This window comes from Schistocerca cancellata, chromosome 9 (genome assembly GCF_023864275.1).
Source record: "Schistocerca cancellata isolate TAMUIC-IGC-003103 chromosome 9, iqSchCanc2.1, whole genome shotgun sequence".
Taxonomy (NCBI): domain Eukaryota; kingdom Metazoa; phylum Arthropoda; class Insecta; order Orthoptera; family Acrididae; genus Schistocerca; species Schistocerca cancellata.
The window spans coordinates 166,120,483-166,146,427 of record NC_064634.1 but is presented as its reverse complement, the minus strand read 5'-3'; positions in this window follow the sequence as shown (position 1 = coordinate 166,146,427).

Here is a 25,945-nt window from a genome sequence, read left to right as displayed (position 1 = left end):
TGTGGAAAAAAGCACATATGTCTAGTAACGGCGCTCTCGATTATTCGCTACTGAACATGTCTCCCGCTCATTAATCGCGCAGCCGCAAGGAAAGATACGAGCGTGTTTCGTTCGCCAGCTGTTAAGTGCGCGGTAATCTAGTACACGGGAGGGAATAAGGAAAAGGCATTACCGCCTCGGAATGCCGCCCCTTCCATGTAAACAAGTGGCCAGCGCTAATTAATGGAACTCTGGGTATCGCCCCCCGCAGCCAATTAGAGGCCCCGCGGTCACTGTGTGTTCTGAGGCGAGTACATAAATCGGGCCCTGTTAAGATAGTGTCACGCCGCGTTGGGAACAAGGCACGCTCTTAATAGGACGGCTTCATCAGGACAGCCCGTGGGCGTGAAGGGAAGGGCAGGGCGGAGCGTGGCAGGGCAAGGTGCATTCTGTCGCGCGCAGCCAGGTGCTGCCGCCGCTGCTGCGGTCGAGGCTGAGGCCTCGCCTTGCGGGGGAACCCGGTTCGAGTCCTCGTCGGGACATTCTGGTGTATTGCCCGGTAAAGGGGACTGAAGACTGGAAGAGGGTGGCAGCTCTGTCGTGGTCTGTTATGTAGACTTTGTACAAAACATTAAGGAGAGGTGGGCTAGAGAGTGGTGCTGCAACTATCGTTACAGGAAACCTGGACAGGAACAAAATGGGTCATATGGCTCTGAGCACTATGGGAGTTAACATCTGTGGTCATCAGTCACCTAGAACTTAGAACTACTTAAACCTAACTAACCTAAGGACATCACACACATCCATGCCCGAGGTAGGATTCGAACCTGCGATCGTAGCAGTCGCGCGGTTCCGGACTGCGCGCCTAGAATCGCTAGACCACCGCGGTGGATAGGAACAGAAATAATTAGCGAACAGAAGATTTACTTGAAAGGTATATCTTCAAGTGTACAAAGACTCGTTAAAAATAATGCGCCAAGAAACAAGAGCCCAGCTATCACAACAACAACAAGGATGAAGCTCTCTGAACTAAACACCGACGTTGATATTGGAGTGAAGAGGCTCCAAGTGCAAGAGGCTTGAGTGACGCCACCGGCAGTGCTATATCGCGGCGGCAGAGGGCGCTTGTGGTACGGAGCAGCTAGAGGCGTGGCGCAGCGGGCACGCACCACTGGATCCGCCAAATCCCGCTCGACTGCAGTCGGCGTCAGACGGAAACTTACGATTCCGTTACCTACTTCGCGACGCCCAAGGGGCGGTATCGTTAGGTGGTACCACACGCTTAAGCTCGTGAAGCACGCGGTGGGGGGGGGGGGGGGGGGGCGGGGAGGGGGGGGAGTAGTGTAGGCTACAGTACTCTCACAAATTTCAGGCTTCACTTAACGACCGAGAGCCGCGGCGTTTGCATGGAGTTGTCACTGTTAACAGACAACTATCACTGCGTGAAATAACTGCAGAAATCAATGTGGGACGTATGGACGTATGACTGTACGGCAATTTCCGGCGTTAGTGGGCTGTGGCAGCGGACGAACGACGCGAGTGCCTTTGCCAAGAGCACATCGGCCCTCGCATTCGGGAGGATGACGGTTCAATGCCACGTCCGGCCATGCTGATTTAGGTTTTCCGTGATTTCCCTAAATCGCTCCAGGCAAATGCCGAGATGGTTCCTTTGAAATGGCATGGCCGTCTTCCTTCCCCGTCCTTCCCTAATCCGATGAGACAGATGACCTCGCTGTTTGGTCTCATCCCCCAAACAACCCAACCCAGCACATCGGCTGCAGCGCAATTCCTGGGCTCGTGACCATTTTGGTTGGACCGTAGACAGATGGAAGATCGTGGACTGTTTAGACGAGTCCAGATTTCAGTTGGTAAGAGCAGATAGTAGAATTCGAGTGTGGTGCAGACCCCACGAAACCATGGACATAAGTTGTCAAGAAGGTATTTTCCAAGCTGGTGCTGTCTCCATAATGGTATGGGCTGCGTTCACAGGAAATACACTGGTATCTCTGGCCCAACTGAACCGATTGAGTGGAGATGGTTATTTCCGGCTTCTTGGAGACCGTTTGCAGTCATTCGTGGACTAGACGTCCCAGAACAACGACGGATGTTTTTTGATGACGATGTGCCGCGTAACTGGGTCATAGTTGTTCGCTATTCTTGTGAAGAACACTCTGGAGAATTCTAACGAAAGATTTGGCCACCCACATACCCCGACTGTATCCCACTGAACATTTATAGAACATAATCGAGAGGACAGTTCGTGCACAACGTCCTGTTCCGACAGCACTCAAGCAATTATGGACAGCTAGAGAGGCAGCATGGCTCAGTATTTGTGTATGGGACTTTCAAAGACTTGTTGTCTGCATGTCACATCGAGTCGCTGCACTACGTTGGGCAGAAGGAAATCCGACACGATATTAGCAGGTGTCCCATGACTTTTGTTACCTCAGTGTATGTGCCGATAAAGCCACGCGCAGTTTTTAGCCTTGGGCGTCAATATCTCATCTGTATGATACTTGCAGGGAACGAGGTGCTTTCGAAACTTGGAAAAAAAAATATTACGGGCCGCGGAATGGATATGTAGAAGGCTGTGAGCGATCAATTAGTGCGGTTTGTGTTTATAGGTGGCACAGTGCCTCTGTTTCAGGAATATGAGGTCAAATAACCATATTCTGCTTTCCAAGAACATCTGAAGTAACTAATTGTATTTTCTTATACACCATATTACTTTGGAAACGGCCTTGCCGCAGTGGATACGCCGGTTCCGGTGAGATCACCGAAGTTAAGCGCTGTCGGGCGTGGCCGGCACTTGGATGGGTGACCATCCAGACCGCCATGCGTTGTTGCCATTTTTCGGGATGCACTCAGCCTCGTGATGCCAATTGAGGAGCTACTCGACCGAATAGTAGCGGCTTCGGTCAAGAATGCCATCATAACGACCGGGAGAGCGGCGTGCTGACCCCACGCCCCTCCTATCCGCATCCTCCACTGAGGATGACACGGCGGTCGGATGGTCCCAGTAGACCACTCGTGGCCTGAAGACGGAGTGTTTTTAATTGCGCTGGTTTATATATAATTTGTATGTAGGCGAACGTGTGTGCCGTGAAAACATCATACAATGTAGAAAACGTTGGCTTGTAACGGTGGTAGTGTGTTATTTATCATAAAGAAATACAGTTTTTGACCTTTTATTTTTCAAATATATCCAAAATAAAATTTTAATCATGAAAGAGTTAATCCGCACGAGCGCTATTTCCTGGTTTCAACATTTGCCTCCGGTTAGGCATAGTAACTGGGCCAGCTCACTGGGGACTGAGGTCCTGTTCAGTGTGTTAAATACGTCTGTGGAAAGTCTGCCTACCGTCTTTGAAGATTTACTACTTCCCTCTGCCTTTACCGTCGCGGGTTCCTTATTTCTATTATTTTCGCTTGTGCATGCTGAGCTGCCAGAATTCACGATATAGCAGGTCTGTAGTGGGAAGAAAAACGGCGAGCACAATACGTTACATGCGTCTAAAGTGTTGGTTGTAGCTCCTGTTCTTAGAGCGATGCGTTCTCACGTGGAACGCTATCTAGCTTTTGGCCTTGGTCCGTAATGTATACCAATATTCAGAGTTACCAGTGCATGTCCGAGTTATTTTAAGACTTTTTGTTAAGCAAGTGCCGGCATGCGTCACTGGGCACGAACCTAGGGCGGAGGAAAGTGTCGGCGGGAGGAAAGGGGGAAGAAAACACGGACGTTGGACAGAGTGGCACGTCGGAGGGAGGAGGGGGAGGGAGAGGGGAAGGGGAAGGGAGAGAGAGAGAGAGAGAGAGAGAGAGAGAGAGAGAAAGAGAGAGAGAGAGAGAGAGGGAGAGAGAAGCCCTCTACCGTCCCCATGCGGTCAGATCATCGGCCCACCTGAGAATGGCAACGTGGTCACTTGTCGAAATACCGTGGCTATTGGTCGTCACTGATACCCGGCAGTTCACCCTTTAACTATTCTGTCAGTGTGAATGTATATTACACTACAACAGGTTTATGACCATTATTGAGCTATATACGACGAAAATTACTACGGAATATATGATAAACGCTGTATTGTTGGCCATTTAATTCGTTTTTAATGAGAGGAATTTTCCAAAGTCGTTGAGGGCACTAAAGGTGGGCGACTTATAGTATTGTTGTGAAGAATAACTATTTATTCTCTTTATTTTGAAATTCATTCCAAAGTTCTGTATTTGATATTTATTACGATCTATTTCGGAGCTCTGAAGGGAGCTGGCCCGTAATTGAATATCACTTCACCTATTCCAGATTAAATTTCCTTGTAGAGCACCACATCGTAACTGGAAAATATAATTTGCAGGTAATGTGCACTATCTGCAAAGTTGTTAATGTAAAACATGACAGCAATAGTCCTGTTGTTCTCTCCTGGAACATATCAAATGTTACTTCAGCACCTGTAAACGCCTTTCCATTTAGGACAAAGTGCTGTGTTGTGTTCTGGAAGTAAAGAAATAGCGATCTGGGCGCAGACCTAGTAATTTTAACGTCATCCGTCAGGAGGGACCAGAAGGACGAACACCAATTAAAATTAAACATCTATTTCGAGAAACAGCGGACTGAATTGAGAACTTGAGTGACTGGGTATCTTATTGCCAAGAGCGGACTCTTTCGCATACTGGGGAAAGATGCTACGCAATGCACTAAATGGTATGTTTTCTAGTAAAGCTAACTTAGTACCTCGGTTAGGTTGTACGAGAATAAAAATGTATTTCATTACTTCGGTAACTAGATACAAGTAACTAATGAGCAATCTTAATTGAGTACTTAATCAAAAAACCTAATTTAACTTTTGACATCTGGATAATGAAACAGCAGCTGATTACCACATGTAAGAAAAATAAGAAAACAGTCCGTTCTGATTCATACATATACTTCCTAAGTAAAGGCGCTCCATTCACCTTATCATCGTTAACTGTCTGTGTAATAATCGTCATCATTCGCTAGAATTAGGCAAAGGAATGTAAATGATGTACTACATGTGAAAAGCGGGAATGTTGAACGTTCTAAGTGTCATATCTCACATGTGTGGCGACTCAACTACCAATGTATCTTTTCTTACAGATTTATTTCTGTCTAAAAAAAAGTAGCTCTAAGGAAAAAAGAATAAATAAAAATCGCGTACAACGAAGAAATTATCCGAATGGGACAGAAATCAGAATCGGTAGATGTTATGTACATTTACAGACAAACGAATCATAACATTTTCAGAAAAATTGGATGATTTATCCAATAGAAAGGGTTTCACGAATTGAACAAATAAAACATTGGTCCACCTCTGGCGCTTATGTAAGCAGTCATTCGGCTTGCCACTGACAGGCAGAGTTGTTAGATGTCCTCCTGGCGGATGTCCACCAGATTCTTTCCAAAATCTCAAGCTGGTTGGAGTGTTCTGCCCATAATGTTCCACACGTCCTCAGTTGGGGATCTAGCCGGCTACCTTTCTGGCAAAGGAAAGGTTTGACGAGCTCGAAAACAAGAAGTAGCCACTCTTTCCGTGTGCGAGTGGGCATAATCTTGCTGAAATATAAGTCCAGGGTGGCTTACAATGAAAGGCATCAAAAGGGGCGTCGAATATTGCCGATGTACAGCTGTGCTATAATGATGCCGGGGATTACAACCAGAGTGACACCGCTATGAAAGTAAATGACACCCACGCCACCACTCCTGGCTGTCGATCCGTATGACGGGTGGCTGTCAGGTTGGTGTCTCGCCTCATTCCGCGTCGTCTCCAGACAAATCTTCGGCCTGGAATCTCATCGAATGGAGTTGAATTGTCTTCAGTGTCGAGTCATCTTTCGAACTGAGACGCGATAACCAGTGAAGACATCGTGCGACATTTCTTGTTTACTGTCTAAGGTATATTCTGATACCTCTGAATTACTGCGTTCATCTTGTGACAGAAACAAAAAAAATTATGAGATGAATTAGAAAATAAATAACTTATTATGAACGTTCTAAGTGCCATACCACGAAAATGACAGATTCTAAGTGCCAATAAGGAAGTTTTTTGTACCAAATGCGATTAATAAGGAGGCACTACGTTTTATGTGTGATATCGAAACTACAGAGAGACAGCTGCAATGTTTTAACTAATAGAATTATAAACCGCAAAAATCGTTTCTCACGCTTTTTTAAAAATTGTTTTATGAGATGAAAAGAAAACAAAATTCAACAAACATCTTTGAATAGTGATTTCTGTTTCTTACATAACTTCATTCTCCGGTTCAGATGTTGCATAATTTACTTTAGAACTTTCTATGATATTGAGAAAGAAATGGCAGCATCGTCAACAGGTCTTTTTGTTTTGCAACGGATAAACATGGCTGGTCTTTCAGATGAGGTACGGCATGACATATATCGGCCACCGTTTTTCCACTTTTTAATACACTGACATTTTTTTTAGATGGATGAGTAAAGAGACGCTTTGATCATACTAAATTCGGAGATTTTACACTGCTGCATTGACAACAACGTTACAGCAGCATCTGTAAAATCAAAGACTTTAGTTGTATGAATTGGAATTACATGGGATGCGTTCATAGCTTTAAGTGACTCGACAATCTTGTGTAAATCTTTCTGAGCCATTGACTACTTTGATTTCTTCTTTTCTCTATGATTGCTAAATCTCCTTTCACAGCTCAGAAACCTGAGCCCACTCACCAGAAACTCGTGGTGTGATACCTCTTCAAACCACACGCACTCGCCATCTAGTAATGAATGTGTGAAACGTTTTCTCCATGATTTTCACTTTCAACAAACCTACGTACTTGCAACACAGGACCGAGAATACAATAGAAATAAAAACGTGTTTTGTGCAACTAACGGCACTTAAAACGTTTGACATTTCGGCTCTTCATTATACATGGACACATTTTCCTCTCTAGCGCACCGTGGCTGCTGGCAAACATAGAATGCCACATTTCATCATAAAGGCAGATTATTTGCACAGTTACTGAGGTGAGAAAATCATGGGGTATCTCGTAACATCACGTCGGACTTCTTTGGGCGCGGCATATTGCAGCAGCTCCACGTGGTATGAACTCAGCAAGTCAGTGGAAGTCCTACGCAGAAATATTGAGCCATCCTATCTCTATTGCCATCCATAACTGCGAAACTGTTGCCGCTGCAAGATGTTATGGACGAACTGACCTCTCGATTATGTCCCATAAATGTTCGATACGATTCATGTCGGGTATCTGAGTGGCCAGATCGCTCACTCGAATTGTCCAGAATGTTCTTCAAACCAATCGCAAACAACTGTGGCCGGGTGACAGGGCGCTATGACATCCACAAATATTCTATCGTTGTTTGGGAACATGAAGTCTGTAAATGGTCTCCAAGTTGCCGAAAATAACTGTTTCCAGTCAGTGATGGACCAGAGGACCAGTCCATTCCATGTAAACAAATCCCACACTGTTATGGAACTATCACCAATTTGCACAGGGCCTTCTTGACAGCTTGGGTCCATGGCTTCGTGCGATCTGTGCCACACTCGAACAATGCCATCAGCTCTTACTAACTGAAAACATGACGCATCTGATCTGGCCACGGCGTTTCAATCGTCTAGGGTCCAGTCGATATGGTTACGGGCACAGGAGAGACGCTGCGCCGGCCGAGGTGGACGAGCGGTTCTAGGCGCTACAGTCTGGAACCGTGCGACCGCTTCTGTCGCAGATTCGAATCCTGCCTCGGGCATGGATGTGTGTGATGTCCTTAGGTTAGTTAGGTTTAATTAGTTCTAAGTTCTAGGGGACTGATGACCTCAGAAGTTACGTCCCATAGTGCTTAAAAAAAAAAACTTTAAAAAATGGCTCTGAGCACTATGGGACTCAACTGCTGTGGTCATAAGTCCCCTAGAACTTAGAACTACTTAAACCTAACTAACCTAAGGACAGCACACAACACCCAGCCATCACGAGGCAGAGAAAATCCCTGACCCCGCCGGGAATCGAACCCGGGCGTGGGAAGCAACTTTAATGCCACTGTCGTAAAGGATACGTTCGACGTACGTCCCACATTGATTTCTGTGGTTATTTCACGCAGTGTTGCTTGTTTGTTAGCACTGACAACTCTACGTAAAGGTTGTTGCTATCGGTCTTTAACTGATGACCGTCGGCCGCTGCATTGTCCGTGATGAGAGGTAATGCCAGAATTCGGTATTCTCTTGACACTGCGCATCCCAGCACATTGAATTACTCTACCCCGAAATGGAATGTCCCATGCGTCCAGCACCAACTACCATTCCGTGTTAAAAGTTGTTCATTCCTCTTGTGCGGCCATAATAACGTCGAAAATCTTTTCACACGAATTACATGAGTACAAATGACAGTTCTGTGAGCGTATTTTCCTTTTATACCTTGTGAATGCCATTTGTACATGTGCATATCGCTACCCTATGACCTTGTCACCTCAGTGTAAACTGCTCTCGGGAAAACCACGCCTGCGTGGCTGAGCCCGTTGTCGCAGGTCTGTGTAGCACGACACAGTCGGAACGGAACAGTGTATAAAAAACAGAGCAAGTTTCCCAACTGTTTACGATAAAAATAATGCATACATTTTCCCCTAATTAGAGGCCGTGCTGCCGTCGGATTCCGAGAAGCGGAGCTGTCTCTGTTATTCGCCGAAATGGAAATTAACCTGGTACCATTAATTAGCCGCCCAGTTCCTGCAGCGGATTCGTAAATTTGCCGGCCGTTGCTGTGTGAGGGCAGGTTCGGACCGTCTGGTTCTCATCGCATACGCAGCAAACAGCGTAAAGGATATGAATTTAGTAAAATGATCGTGTAAACGAAAATTACGAACAAAATGCTTCTGAGCAGAAGTAAACGATGATGTGACGCTAAGCGCATGAAAAAGAGACGTTTCGCGCTCGTAAATCTCACGAAACGAAAAAAAGTGTATGTGATGATTAAAGTGACATAGTGTAGTAAGAAATTAATTGAATATGCTCAGGAGTGCGCGAGTTTGACAGAGGGGACAGACGTAAGAGTGAAGAAATGAACCTTTTTGTAGAACGTGTGACAAAAAGAGACGTCTTAGCAGCGTTAGATGACTACAGACGTATTCAATTGCCTGATCACAAAAAAGAGCAAGTGAATTGGTTTTAAACGCATGAAACTTCCCAGTCATTTAGGATGGGAGTCAGCTACAACAAACACATATTAAAACGCTCTTGTCTCGTGTCCTGCCGTTAATGAGGAAGAGGAACAGGTTTACGCCTGTAAGCTGATAGTGGATATCGAAATTAAACCTGAGTCAGAAGTGCATTTGACCGGTGTGCCTTCCCACCACAGTAAAACACGTAACATCACAGAACAGTAGGGGAAAGTGGGATAAGACAGGCAGCTAATACTCCAAGGCCCTTTGCAGATGAGCTATTTACCCTAGAAACTGTCAGATTATTGATCCTGAAAAGTCATAGCCTCAGTGATTTTTCATCTTTTTAATGGGAGGTTCTTTTATAGAACACGCCAAATCATTCGTTCTTACCTCACTAGTGGTGTAAGAGCCAGTACGCACACCAACTTTATGGGAACATAGAAAAACAAGATTTTCCTTCGAAAATCAGCAGAAATATAATGTAACTAACAATATTATTCACAAAATGCTTTTGTAAAAATGTAACACTCCTCATCATCTGCTCCACTGCAGCTTTGATGGGTCCAGCAAAGACATTTTCCGCAATGGATTCAACCTTCTTGAGTCGTGCTTGCGTAGCTAAGATGGTAGAGAACTTGCCCGCGAAAGACGAAGGTCCTGAGTTCGGAGTTTCGGTCCGGCACACAGTTTTAATCTGCCAGAAAGTTTCGTATCAGCGCACACACCGCTGCAGAGGGGAAAACTCATTATTCTAATTTCCTTTGAAAGACTGGGTTTGAGCTCTCTGCCTAAAAAAGGTGAAAACGTTTTCTTTCATCCCAGTTTATATAACGCCTTTCTGTATTTACAGTGCCACAATAAGCTCCGAAATTCGACTTCCTTTGCATACCGAATGTGCGTTTCACTCCGCACACACAACACACAGTCGTTTCGCAGTGTGTTTGTACCGCTGGTTGTAACTAAAGTGGAGCTCCTCACGGATGTCCATTGTGGGCTGTTATCGCGTGGCAGCGAAACTTGGAAGATATGCTAATGCGTTAATGCAGAAGCGATTTAACTGGGAAGAAATAGTTAAAACTTCAACCACAAGGTGGAAATCTGACGCTGTACAGCATCTCCTTGACGTCTCCGGTGTTCATATTGGACAAATTATGAAAGTAATGGTTAATAATAATTTCAACATCAAGCCTTTCTCACTTGTTTGTCCTTTTCTGCCGACATTGCATTCCTAATCCATTACAAATGGAAACATTTATATATGTCTTTCTGGCATTCACGGCACCAGATTTGTACCTGGTGGTCAGAACAAGAGCTATTTTTTTTTTTTTTAGCGTAAATGGGTTTCGCGTTAATTCATTAGAATATCCACCAAGTTTAGCTGCCATGCGATTATTACAGCCGACACTGGACCTCTGAGAGTAGCTGCATTTTCATCATAACCTCCCGCTGTATGCCAGTCGCTTACAGTACGCAGAAGACGAGCGCCTTCTGTGATCAAATCTAAGGCGATGAGAGAAATTTGACGAAACGCAACATTTGACAAAAGTTCCCTCTTACACTATGTCAAATACACAACTGGCCATTAAAATCGCTACGCCACGAAGACGATGTGTAACAGACGCGAAATTTAACCGACAGGAAGAAGATGCTGTGATACGCAAATGATTAGCTTTTCAGAGCATTCACACAAGGTTAGCGCCGATGGCGACACCTACAACGTTCTGACATGAGGAAAGATTCCAACAGATTTCTCATACACAAACAGCAGTTGACCGGCATTGCCTGGTGAAACATTGTTGTGACGTCTCTTGTAAGGAGGAGAAATGCGTACCATCACATTTCCGACTTGGATAAAGGTCAGATTGTAGCCTATCGCGATTGCGGTTTATCGTGTCGCGACATTGCTGCTCGCGTTGGTCGAGATCCAATGGCTGTTATCAGAATATGGAATCAGTGTATTCAGGAGGGTAATACGGAACGCCGTACTGGATCCCAACGGCCTCGTATCACTGACAGTCTAGATGACAAGCATCTTATCCGCATGGCTGTAACGGATAGTGCTGCCACGTATCGATTCCTGAGTCAACAGATGGGGACGTTTGGAAGACAACAATCATCTGCACGAACAGTTCGACGACGTTTGCAGCAGCATGGACTATCAGCTCGGAGACCATGGCTGCGGTTACCCTTGACGCTACATCACAGACAGGAGCGCCTGCGATGGTGTACCCAACGACGAACCTGGGTGCACGAATGGGGAAACGTCATTTTTTCGGATGAATCCAGGTTCTATTTACAGCATCATGATGGTCGCATCCGTGTTTGTCGTAATCACGGCGAACGCACATTGGAAGCGTGTATTCGTCATCGCCATACTGGCGTATCATCCGGCGTGATAGTATGGGGTGCCATTGGTTACACGTCTCGGTCACCTCTTGTTCGCATTGACGGCACTTTGAACAGTGGACTTTACATTTCAAATGTGATCCGACTCGTGACTCTACCCTTCATTCGATCCCTGCGAAATCCTACATTAGAGCAGACTAATGCACGACCGCATGTTGCAGGTCCTGTACGGGCCTTTCTGGATACAGGAAATGTTCGACTACTACCCCGGCCAGCATGTTCTCCAGATCTCTCAGCAACTGTAAACGTCTGGCCCAAGGGGGGCCGAGCTACTGGCTCGTACAATACGCAAGTCACTACTCTTGATGAACTGTGGTATCGTGTTGAAGCTGCGTAGGCAGCTGTACTTGTACACGCCATCCAAATTCTGTTTGACTCAATGCCCAGGCGTATCCAGGCCGTTATTACGGCCAGAGGTGGTTGTTCTGGGTACCGATTTCTCAGGATCTATGTACGTAAATTGCGTGAAAATGTAATCACATGTCAGTTATAGTACAGGGTGATTCAAAAAGAATACCACAACTTTAAAAATGTGTATTTAATGAAAGAAACATAATATAACCTTCTGTTATACATCATTACAATGAGTATTTAAAAAGGTTTTTTTCACTCAAAAACAAGTTCAGAGATGTTCAATATGGCCCCCTCCAGACACTCGAGCAATATCAACCCGATACTCCAACTCGTTCCACACTCTCTGTAGCATATCAGGCGTAACAGTTTGGATAGCTGCTGTTATTTCTCGTTTCAAATCATCAATGGTGGCTGGGAGAGGTGGCCGAAACACCATATCCTTAACATACCCCCATAAGAAAAAATCGCAGGGGGTAAGATCAGGGCTTCTTGGAGGCCAGTGATGAAGTGCTCTGTCACGGGCTGCCTGGCGGCCGATCCATCACCTCGGGTAGTTGACGTTCAGGTAGTTACGGACAGATAAGTGCCAAAGTGGTGGCGCTCCATCCTGCTGAAATATGAATTGATGTGCTTCTTGTTCGAGCTGAGGGAACAGCCAATTCTCTAACATCTCCAGATACTGTAGTCCAGTTACAGTAGCACCTTCGAAGAAAAAGGGACCAAGAACTTTATTGGCTGAAATGGCACAGAAAACGTTCACCTTAGGCGAGTCACGTTCATACTGAGTTGTTTCCCGCGGATTTTCTGCTAGCTCTGCGAGTCGATTTTCCTGGGCTGCGAACAAATGCTTGCTGGATGCGTGCTACATTTTCATCACTCGTTCTCGGCCGTCCAGAACTTTTCCCTTTGCGCAAACACCCATTCTCTGTAAACTGTTTATACCAACGTTTAATACACCACCTATCAGGAGGTTTAACACCATACTTCGTTCGAAATGCACGCTGAACAACTGTCGTCGATTCACTTCTGCCGTACTCAATAACACAAAAAGCTTTCTGTTGAGCGGTCGCCATCTTAGCATCAACTGACGCCGACGCCTAGTCAACAGCGCCTCAAGCGAACAAATGTACAAGTAAATGAAACTTTATAGCTCCCTTAATTCGCCGACAGATAGTGCTTAGCTCTGCCTTTTGTCGTTGCAGAGTTTTAAATTCCTAAAGTTGTGGTATTCTTTTTGAATCACCCTGTATAATATATTTGTCCAATTAATACCCGTTTATCATCTGCATTTCTTCTTGGTGTAGCAATTTTAATGGCGAGTAGTGTACATTTGGCGAACCAACTTTGTCAAAGAAATTTGATACTGAAACACCGGCGTTAGAATAGCTAGAAACCAACGACAGTAGCTGGGTGACCTTTAGGACAGTCACAAGAATGGCGGTCTCTCTCAGTACATACACGCAAGGTCGCTTACGTGCAACCGAAAACGAGAAGACACTTGGAAGTTGTATTCAGCTGGGGCCATGACGCACGAGAGCGTGTTGAAGACTAGAAAGGGACGTGGTGAGGTGGGATGGGGAGTGAGGGGCACCACAAGGCAGAGAGGCGGCATATTATTAATACTGGGCAGCGGCGTGCCCATTGTTGGGGGACTCGTCCCGTGTATTCCGAGCCCCGTGCGACCGCGGGGTAAACTCCGGCGGAGGGATGCTGCTGCCCGGCAGGTACCTGCCGGCTGGCGAGGGCGGTAAACAAAAAACAGAAGCCTGCCGGGGGCCGGCTGCGGCCGCGGCCGCGGCTGCGGCTGCGCCCTTTGTGCTGTCGCTAATTGACAGGCCGCCAGAATGCAGCGACGCCGATGACGGAGATGTTGGACCACAGGCTTCAAAGAGAGAGGTCTGCCGCAACCCTCCTCGATGTAAGCAATGCGAGGTTGCTGGCCGCGCTACGCCATACAATACATGCCCGTCCCAGCGGCGCAAAACGCGTTGCTGGAACAACAGCGTCGGCAGAGATGAATCCCGCTGCCGCTGTGCGCAGAGTACCAGCTGTGAAGTGGAGACTCTTAATACACAGTCAGCAATGCAGGATACCGAGTCTTTTTTTTGTGTCATGCGCATCGTGAAAGCTATCGACAAATGGAACATATTGCAAATTGACGTGTTTTTGACGTAGGCCATTTTCGTACAGAGATTAAGTATTGTTTTAGGGCGGAAATTGGCAAGAGAGCCCAATACCATGGCATACAGCTGCGGGAAGAAGGCAGGTAACACTCACATACAATATTTTGTAAACCCTCGTCGCCAGTTTTGTAAAGGCCTCGTTGCTGTAGGGGTCGAGTTGCCGCTGTTACGGTAGGCTGAATTTGCGAATTCGTGAAACGGCTTCTGCTGCAATACACCACTAAGACAATTTCTCGCTGCCACTTTTACACAGCTATGCCCCAGGGTTAGGCGACAGGGTAGGAGAACGAAGGTTGCACAACACTCCAACAAATTAGTAACAGTCACACAAATGAGTTAAAAGGTTTACTTATATTTGCGACTTGTGGAATATTAAAGTCTGCAACACTGCACGTATTATATAACACAAAAAAGAAACCCAATGGCTACGTGCAAATAATCGCAGGTAAACCTCACAGTACGTAAGAAACGCAATTTACAACAACCGTCTCTTCACTTCTATAAGTTCACTAAACGACGTTCCCAGTCTAAGCCAGCCATGGACGATGATTTATAACCAAGTGGGCGAGAGCTGCTCTTCTGTCTTTTTAGTAGGCTTCTGTCCAGTCTTTGGGGGATTGTACCCGACCGGCAGTTGGCCAAGGCGAAGGCGAAGTCGATATCTTCATCATCAGCGCCTCCCGTGTCACTGGTGGAACTCGCACAAGTGGCGAGCCTCTATGGCAGTGGCACCAGCTCACATCTTTGCGCCTGTGGTGCTTTTGCCCTAGCTGTGTCTTGTTCAGACGACACAGCACAATGGAAATGATGTCAGGGGAAAACTTTCGGAAACCTGTAGGTGGGAAATTGCATTCGTTCTGAGCTCAGCAGAATGTGGCGCATGATGGAGAATTGAGCGACTATACAACTATGTATCTCTGTTTTCAGTACGAAGACTGGTCTCATGCAGCTACTCTCTCTTGTGCGAGCCAGTTCATCTCCGAACAGCTACTGCATCATCCATTGAAACTTGCTTACTGTGCTGGCCTTTTGGCCCTCCTCTACAGTTTTTACTCCCCATCCTTCCCTCCTACACTTAATTCACGATTCCTTGATCTCTCACAATGTGTCAAAAATAAACGTCTTTTCGACTTGTATCACTGACGGGCGGGTTGATGGCCATACAGCGCATGTTCGGGGTAGAAACTTCAAGTTTTTTTTTTTTCTTTTTCGGTGTCTACTTCATACATGTGTGAAAGGATCCGAAGCCTTACTTAGTGTTTACCTCTTCTAATGGCGTCGGTGTTTGACAGACAGTGATGTTACAGCGGTCTCCTTCAGGACCACATCCATTTGTTTGTCACGGAAAAATCTGTGCCATACTGCACCACAGAGCACCATACAGTAAAGTCCAAGTGGCTGTGACTGCGAAATTGGTAGAGCTCATATTAACATGGTGCCATGTTAATATCCGTAACTTTATCTGCTGACACATTCGAAACAACTATGTTTTATTTAAGTGACACAAGTTACAGTAATTAACGGAATTCGATAACTCGAGAAAAGAGATCTGCGCAAATAAGGAAACGTGGAACGTCCATATATATTGGGAGTTTTTTTTTTTTTTTTTTAATGTACGATCCACATTGCGTATTTTCATCTACATTTGCTAGTAAACGTAGACTAACAGCAGTGATCCCATGCTACGCTGGATGACGTCGGCCTAAAATTTAAATCATTTCTCGACTATTTCTGCAAAACACTCCATTGCAAATACTGACACATTTAATATCAAGACAATCCTCCTTTTCTCAAAGTATTGAATTTTGTTTGCAAAGGACACATTTTGGTGAAAAAACCGTAGTTGTTACAATATTATACCAGACAAAAGATTATGCTTACTAACTACAAGGAAAGCACTCACCCTTTTGCAGGAAACCATGTTTCCGTACATTGAACCGTTATTTTTTAAAAAAATATCACGGATCACATGATATAGTAATAATTACGATGACAGTAATCCACTCCGCAGGAAATGGTGAAAGTATTTCTAGTAAGAACCTTTATGTGATAAGCAAGCAAATTACGATGTGACATTCGGTTTCGTCTTAGTTACCTCGTTTTCAATAATTTAGACCTATATGTATACAATAACAGCAGACACATGCTCAGGGAATGAGCATAGCGAAGCAGATTCAAGAAACCTGCATCACCGTTCCAGGAAAAGTCCGTTGGCTGCGTACCACCTGTCGTGAAGTGTCAAGTGTGTGCCGGCCGTTGTGGCCGAGCGGTTCTAGGCGCTTCAGTCCGGAACCGCACGACCGCTACGGTCGCAGGTTCGAATCCTGCCTCGGGCATAGGTGTGTGTGATGTCCTTAGGTTAGTTAGGTTTAAGTAGTTGTAAGTTCTAGGGGACTGATGGGCTCAGATGTTAAGTCCCATAGTGCTCAGAGACATTTGAACCATTTATCAAGTGTGTGTTTGTGTCGTGTAGATGAGCATAATGAATGCTCATACGATTTAGCGTTGGGTATTGGGTGTTATAGGTGAAGGAGAGTTAAACCCGGCCCTCACACGTTGCCTAATACTCTCCAATAACACGAAGGACAGTCGAACTTAACCTTCCTATACGCAGGACGAATAACTACCAAAACTGATATATGCCGTCTCTTCAAGAAAAACTGTGGATAGATATGTAATTTAATCAAGGATATTAGCGAAAAGGCCCGTGATCAGGAACTTTAAGCCACCATCTCTCCTCCCCATACCGTCCAAAAACTGGCAGTGAAAATTTTAGACCACAAGGATTCGAATCGCCTTACCTCCGAATGGAGAGCCACCGCACAGACGTGAGCTAGCAATCCCGTTTGCGAAGGCGAACACGTGTTCATAAACGAGTCATACCGCGAATTCAAAAATTTTAAATAAAGCGGTAAACAGCAATTTGTCACCGGCGTCTCGATCTCTTGCTTTAAATACGCCGATTGCGTACGAGAGATCGGTTTGCAATTCATTATAAACAGTAAGTATTGTTGACTGTTTTTATGACTCTAATTGTCCGAAATTCTTTTACCGCCAATTGTGCCGCTCGATGTAGCCTCTCGATGTGGGGCGCCTTGTCACGGTTCGCACCGTTCTCCCCGTCGAAGATTCGAGTCCTCCCTCGGGCATGGATATGTGTGTTGTCCTTAGTGTAAGTTAGTTTAAGTTCGATTAAATAGTGTGTAAACATAGAGATCGATGACCTCAGCAATTTGGTCCCATAGGAACTTAGACAAATTTCCAAAAAAATTCCGCTAATTACCCCTATATCTAGGACTGAAAAAATCGATCGTTTCGAAACGAACTGACTTAACCTTATTTGATATAACTCTAACAATGCTGATATTTGCCCTGGAAACTGGCAAGAACAAGAGACTTCCAATAGTTCGGTGAAAGTGCTAGCCGCTCAACACATTCATGGAAAATAAATTATTTAATTGAACTTTTCAATTATAGTTTTGAATGTTGTGAAGATTTCCACCTGAAAAATAAAGCTGCTTTGGGTTTTAATAAAATTCCATCTTCATAAAAACTCAGTGTTTTTCTCTTTTTGTTATTATGCACCAATACGTATTGCCTTAACTATGTGGCTTTTAAAAACCATATTTAATTCAGAAACCCGAAGAAACAAGGGAAGAGGAACTTTTATCCTCAGCATGATGGTTAGAAATGTTTTACGGGAAGTTATACGCTAAGTTATGAAAGTTATTAGAAAGTCCCGCTAGCTACTGATATTGTAACTAGTACACTGGTCTTGACAGCTTACGAAAAACAAGTGTCTCATTGACCTTGCTAATAAACCACACAACAATTAAAAGCGGTCATAGACCTTCGGGAACGTATCGCCACTGTTATAATCTTTCTCCACTCGATTATTCTTCATTTAAAGAATACAAACTTTTATATTGCTTAAAGAAACAAAACGATGGACGATACATTTGAAAATCACACATCTTGGTGACAATGCTCTTGAGATTTGATATAGAGCAGCATGTGTTGGTATACCTGACAGATAACAGCCTGCCCATTTTGTTTGTCGACAGAAGACTGAATGAGATCGATTAATTCTGTAGCCTCAAAGTGCATTATCAGCCAGTGTATGACACAAGCGTTGATTATCGTAATATTCACCCTATTGATCAGTATTTTTCGAATACTCTGTGTGGTCAAAGGTTTTCAGACATCCAATTAAGGTGTTACGCGAGGCGTCAGATTATGCATGTGGGTATATATAAGGCATACGTGTCATTTGTCAGAATAAATCAACAGGCGAACTGATTGAGTTCGATCGCCGCATCAATGTAGCAGCCGACAAGTTTGGGCCTTCCCTGGGACAATTTTCATACGCGGCGGGATTCGCTGTCAGCGGTGTCAGAGTGGTGTCGAAACATTAGAAAAGAAATGAACATAATTATGACCTTGCGGGACCAAATAAATAAACCGATGGCGACTGCCGACCAATAAAGTTTTAACCAGCACTGCGAATACGCGGTGATGGGTACGATTTCGTCCATAGATCTGGAGTTCAGTTCAGTATAGGATAGACCGTTAGGGTTTTCAACACTATTGACATTCCTACGTTCGGCGTATATCCTCACGCGTGACGTTTACATTGTTGTGCCATTAGCTAATTCCTTCGCTGCAAACTCTTTCCGCTCCAATATAATTAGTTTCCTGCAATGTGTACTATGCATGTCGTTCAATGAAGAACCTCCCCCTGGAACAAAATTTGTACATTTCATTTATCCAGATGCATGTTCTTTATCATGTCCTACAACTTTAACGACATTTTACTAATGAGCGCCTGTTTCTGACCACGGCAATTCCTTCTTTGTTCTGCTGCAAAGGCGTACTCTCCGTAGGCGTGATAAACTATGGTGGAAATGCATGCTATTGGTCGTGACGCCAGCCGGACACAGCGATTGTACAGCACTACAGCAATGGAACCGACACTCCAACCAAGAACAGTAACGTCGAATGAAAAGTCTATGTATGCGACGGCGGTTTTTTGCGCCGCTTATATGCGAATAAAGCGTTGAAAAGAGTATTGTTGAATCACAAAAATTAAATTTGATGTTTACTGTCAAGCGAAGTAGTATAATGGTGTACAAGAAAAATCCGAACTCCAGCGACAACATGTCAAAAGTTGTTCAAACCAATTTCGAGCTTGCAGCCGGTCATCCCACGCTATTTCGACTGGGCACCTGTCAATCATCTTCAGGTGAGTCATCGAAAACTAACGACCACTGCTTCTTTCTGCGATATATAGCGAGTATTCCGCGCATGCGTCAAAATCAAGTTAAAAGACGTACCATACTTCCCGGCGGTAGCGCCCTCGCTGATGGAACTGCGGAGCTCAGCTGCCCTCTGCATCATCACCGATCGCTACGGCCGCTGGCAGACTCTGTCGTCTTCGATTACAGCAAATCGTAGACATGACGGGGTTCCATGAACTGTCCACTTGCAGCCACTGTCATAATGTATCAGATTTTCCGGCTGGCGTATTTCCACGGATCCTTTAATTCATTATTAAAGAACCGCATTATCTCCACGACTTGTTCTAATCCGAGGCGAGAGAGTGCACCAACTGCGTGGGAAGCAATAGTGCAAAGGACAGCTGAGTTCTGTGGTTCCACCAATGAGGGCGCTGCCGCCGGAAAGTGTGGTCCCTCTGTCAACTCGATTTTGACGCATGCGCGGAATACTCGCAGCGCGCTGCATATTGAGGAGATTAGATTAGATTAGTTTTTCGTTCCATAGATCCGTGCTCAGGAGATCCTCGTGGAAGTGGAACATGTCCTTTTTTTAAAGCTGAAATAACAATACTAATAGTATGAGTATATACAATACATCATTTTTAAGCTGAAAAAACAATACTAATAGTATGAGTACATACAATACATCATTTGTTTCTATTAAAAAATTCGTCAATGGAGTAGAAGGGTCTAAGGCGCTGCAGTCATGGACTGTGCGGCTGATCCCGGCGGAGGTTCGAGTCCTCTCTCGCGCATGGGTGTTTGTGTTTGCCCTTAGGATAATTTAGGTTAAGTAGTGTGTAAGCTTAGGGACTGATGACCTTAGCAGTTAAGTCCCATAGGTTTTCACACACATTTGGACATTTTTTGGAGTAGAAGGAGTTGGCCACTAGTAAGTCTTTCAGGTTCCTTTTAAACTGATCTTTATTTGTAATTAAATTTTTTGTGTTTGCTGGCAAATTATTGAAGATGAGTGTTCCTGAGTAATGGACCCCTTTTTGAACTAAAGTAAGTGCTTTTAAGTCCTTGTGCAAATCATTTTTGTTCCTGGTATTGTATGTATGAACTGAGCTGTTTCTTGGAAAAAGAGATATATTATTTAGGGCAAATTTCATTAAGGAGTAAATATACTGAGAGGCAGTAGTTAGTATACCCCGTTCTTTGAAGAGGTTTCTACAGGACGTCCTGGAATTTACTCCACAAATAATACGTATTACACGCTTTTTGACTCTGAAAACTTTTGTTTGACTTGAAGAGTTACCCCAAAATATTATATCATATGACATTATGAAATGAAAGTAGGCAAAGAAATCAAACTTTTTCATTTTTATGTCGCCTATGTCTGCTAACACTCGAATTGCTAATACAGATTTATTAAGGCGTTTCTGCAGTTCTGTGTTGTGCTTCTCCCAACTAAATTTATTATCGTGTTGTAATCCCAGTAATTTAAGACTGTCATCCTCTTCTATCTGCTCTTCTTCATACTTTACGCATGTGCTGGGTGGAAACCTCTGAATTGCATATAGTGAGTCTTTTCGAAGTTTAATGTCAGTGAGTTGGCTTTAAACCATTTATTAATATCCATGAAAATATCATTAGCAGATCTTTCTAGAACTACACTCGACATACTATTTATTGCAATACTTGTGTCATCTGCAAACAAAACGAACTCTGCTTCTGGCAGTGTAACTGATGAAAGATCATTAATGTACACACGAAAAAGCAGTGGCCCTAAGATGGATCCTTGTGGGACACGGAGAAAGTGTTGATTAGTTTTCGATGACTCATGTGAAGAAGATTGGCAGGTACCCACTCGAAATATCGTGGGAAGAATCAAACGACGACTGGCTGCAAGCCGGAAATTCGTTTGAACATTCAGTTCGCCAAGAAAATTTTAAGAATCACATTTTTAAAGTTGTTCTGGGACATTTTGTGAGTATTTTGCTGTGAGTGGTCCGCGGTCTAGGGTGGCTTGTTTCAGTGAAAATACCTTCGCAACAGATAAAAGCGTGTAATATGGAGTCACCAAAACGTACAAAACGTACAGTACAAAACAGTGAGTGGTGCAACAGTACACAGACAGATAAAAGGTCGAGAGTTGTGTTTGCTGTCGCCGCGGGAACAGCTCAGTAAAGGGTCGTTTTGCTGCTCTTCCATTGCTTTCAGTGAACGCACACACGAGGTGCATTTCGGTAAACTCTTCGTCAGTAAACCAACACATGCTGCTGTGTCTCACTCATGACATAATACAGCTAACACTGCCGCAAAGGGAAACCCGACGTGGAACAGAGCAGTACTAAATTCAATCCTGACAGCAAAGAGTAAAGTAGGAATTACCATTGTCAACTGTAATGACCGTGGAAGCGTGGAGCAGGTTTGTTTCCTAGATACACAGCGCTTACAGTCAACATATGCACTGTTGTGCAGATTTTTCAGTGAAATAATGATACAAAGATAATTGAATTTACGAGGGTATTTTTGATCTGTCGTTGCAACTACAAAAATGTGTGATTTTTTCACCAGACGCGTTTCGCTTTATTGAGGTAAAGCATCATCAGTGGTCTGTAATTAAGTTTATTTACATTTTGATTTGCTTTTTAGATCGAAAAATAGTTCGTTAAGAATAGGTTGGCTTGTACTTACGATTATTTTTCGGCTGCTTCCTCGCTTACGTCAAGAAATGCCGTCTTCTAACACATCGTTGTTTTTCTGTGTTAGCCACTGATAATTTACGTCTACTTTTTACATGTTCTGTAGCACTATGCATTTCTCACAACACACTTTTATGCACACCACTGTATTCTGTTTGTTTTCGTATTTCAAGTATGTGTTGATGTTTCTGTTTTGTAATGTTGCCAACATAACCTTTCCACTACTTTGTCTTTGATCTACAAATTATCTTTTTTAATTTAGATTATTGTATGTGTGTAATTCTATTTAAGTATGTTTCTGTGTATTTATATACTGCATCAGAGTGGAGAAGGAATAGCGATGTAGTGTTTTTTTTTTTTTTTTTTTTTTTTAAGGAGAAGCCATGATGAGTGAACATAAGTATATAGCAGTGTGACGGAGTGTGAGTTAGAGGTTTCTCCTCCCTCCGCCCCCCCCCCCTCCAAATAAAATCTATACAAATGAATTTATGAGTGTAGGGGAAGGTCGTAACTGTGGTGTCACCGCCAGACACCACACTTGCTAGGTGGTAGCCTTTAAATCGGCCGCGGTCCGTTAGTATACGTCGGACTCGCGTGTCGCCACTATCAGTGATTGCAGACCGAGCGCCGCCACACGGCATTTGCCGAGACGATAGTTAGCATAGCCTTCAGCTACGTCATTTGCTACGACCTAGCAAGGCGCCATTATCATTTGCTATTTATCTTGTGATGCATGTACCGTCAGACCGATGTTCACCAATTATGGATTAAAGTTAAGTATTCCAGAAGCTACGTACCTTTTTTACTATGCTCAACAACTATAACTGTTCCAGACCACACGCCAGCCTGCGTGAGCTTAAACGCGTGCCTTTCGGCTTCCTCAGAGTGGCTTGGTTGTCTTGCCAAGTCACAACAGTAACAAGAGCCGGGCAATTCCCCAGGACCATAAACAAGCTGCAATCAGGCGAGCAGAAGAAAGAAAGAAAGAAAGAAAGAAATTGGAGAATTAAAAGAAAAAGTGAAAAACTAGGAAGTACTACATGCATTCTACACGGTCATAAATGTCCATAGCATATCAATGAGCAGGTTTCTGAAAGGACTCCGCTGAATGCAAGGTACGTAAATTTTAGCCATTTCAGACCGTGCCAATAGTTCACATACAACTGACACGTGTACAACGAGCGCTTATCTATCGCTATGTTCCGTAAGCAAACTCCTCTGAAGATTGAGTGTATTTTTCCAGATGCTACCAATGAATCGAAGTGTACCACCACTCTGATTACATATAACTGCATTATCAACAAGTGCACTGAGGTTGCTATCAGTATTGTTCACCAGATTATGAACACACAGTCTGAACATTATCGCAAATAATACTGGGGTATGCGAACTGAGGCACTATGAACTATTTTTAAAGAGATATGTTTCCAGTATTATTGTATGCATCGCTGGTATGGTTAGAAGCACTGTAGCAACAATGCGACCGTACCATAATTAATAAGGCACAGCGATTATCCAATTTAAACATACTGAAAACATGCAGGGTGACCTCCAATGAAACGCTGTGTGTTTTGGCAGGCTTCACGTCTATAGCTTTTATGACACGCGAAGTAGCTTAATGTTACAACATAGTGAAATACACTCCTGGAAATTGAAATAAGAACACCGTGAATTCATTGTCCCAGGAAGGGGAAACTTTATTGACACATTCCTGGGGTCAGATACATCACATGATCACACTGACAGAACCACAGGCACATAGACACAGGCAACAGAGCATGCACAATGTCGGCACTAGTACAGTGTATATCCACCTTTCGCAGCAATGCAGGCTGCTATTCTCCCATGGAGACGATCGTAGAGATGCTGGATGTAGTCCTGTGGAACGGCTTGCCATGCCATTTCCACCTGGCGCCTCAGTTGGACCAGCGTTCGTGCTGGACGTGCAGACCGCGTGAGACGACGCTTCATCCAGTCCCAAACATGCTCAATGGGGGACAGATCCGGAGATCTTGCTGGCCAGGGTAGTTGACTTACACCTTCTAGAGCACGTTGGGTGGCACAGGATACATGCGGACGTGCATTGTCCTGTTGGAACAGAAAGTTCCCTTGCCGGTCTAGGAATGGTAGAACGATGGGTTCGATGACGGTTTGGATGTACCGTGCACTATTCAGTGTCCCCTCGACGATCACCAGCGGTGTACGGCCAGTGTAGGAGATCGCTCCCCACACCATGATGCCGGGTGTTGGCCCTGTGTGCCTCGGTCGTATGCAGTCCTGACTGTGGCGCTCACCTGCACGGCGCCAAACACGCATACGACCATCATTGGCACCAAGGCAGAAGCGACTCTCATCGCTGAAGACGACACGTCTCCATTCGTCCCTCCATTCACGCCTGTCGCGACACCACTGGAGGCGGGCTGCACGATGTTGGGGCGTGAGCGGAAGACGGCCTAACGGTGTGCGGGACCGTAGCCCAGCTTCATGGAGACGGTTGCGAATGGTCCTCGCCGATACCCCAGGAGCAACAGTGTCCCTAATTTGCTGGGAAGTGGCGGTGCGGTCCCCTACGGCACTGCGTAGGATCCTACGGTCTTGGCGTTCATCCGTGCGTTGCTGCGGTCCGGTCCCAGGTCGACGGGCACGTGCACCTTCCGCCGACCACTGGCGACAACATCGATGTACTGTGGAGACCTCACGCCCCACGTGTTGAGCAATTCGGCGGTACGTCCACCCGGCCCCCGCATGCCCACTATACGCCCTCGCTCAAAGTCCGTCAACTGCACATACGGTTCACGTCCACGCTGTCGCGGCATGCTACCAGTGTTAAAGACTGCGATGGAGCTCCGTACGCCACGGCAAACTGGCTGACACTGACGGCGGCGGTGCACAAATGCTGCGCAGCTAGCGCCATTCGACGGCCAACACCGCGGTTCCTGGTGTGTCCGCTGTGCCGTGCGTGTGATCATTGCTTGTACAGCCCTCTCGCAGTGTCCGGAGCAAGTATGGTGGGTCTGACACACCGGTGTCAATGTGTTCTTTTTTCCATTTCCAGGAGTGTATAATGAGGCCATACAAACTATAGACGTTACTCTAGAGTACGGAAGCTGGCCGCACCCAGCAAACGTTTCCAGATAACAGAGAAGGCATGAAATAAGTACTGCTCTGCTGAAGTGTATACAGATGAAAGTAATTCAGACGACGGAGAGGGTTCTCAAATATCAGCATTTATCAAAAAGAACTGATTCACCAATTACATCTCAAACTGGATAATTATTGCTCGAACAAATAAGCAGACCAATTTGCCACTCCAAATGCACTTATAATTAAATGACCAATCTAACGAATATTGGCATAGTTGCAACAGCCCACACCGACAGCAGGATGACATTGGATTCATAGTAAATCGGAAGAATCATAACTTCGTGATTGAAGAAGTACGATTTAAAATCATATCACAGAGCCACAATTGGCAGGTAGATTTAAAATGGTTTAAAGCCTTTACAAGGCCACACGACAGTGAACTAGTTGATAATATTGCCGAGAGATCAGCCCGACCGCGGAAAACTGTAAGCTACAGCAAAATACCTGAAAGTGCAATAAAGAAAAAACCAAGAGGATTCAGAAACCGAGATCGAATGGCAACGAATTAAAAATGGATGAAGCAAAAAAACCGAATTGTCCAACAATTCATCAAAGTTTAATTTCTACGCAACCCATATGACCGGATTTTACAACCATGTAAGCAAGTCATAGAAAAGTGAAAACCTGTTATAATCGATTCAAAATATGGAGATAGCTTCAACTCTGAGGAATAACCAGGCTATTTTAAAGAGCATGTAGTTTATTGATTTGAAGAATATAGCGTGAATTAGAGAAAATATTTACTCTTTGGAGAAGCTGTTTACTCTTTGACTTCTGAGCTTCGTCATTTTGATAATGAATTTT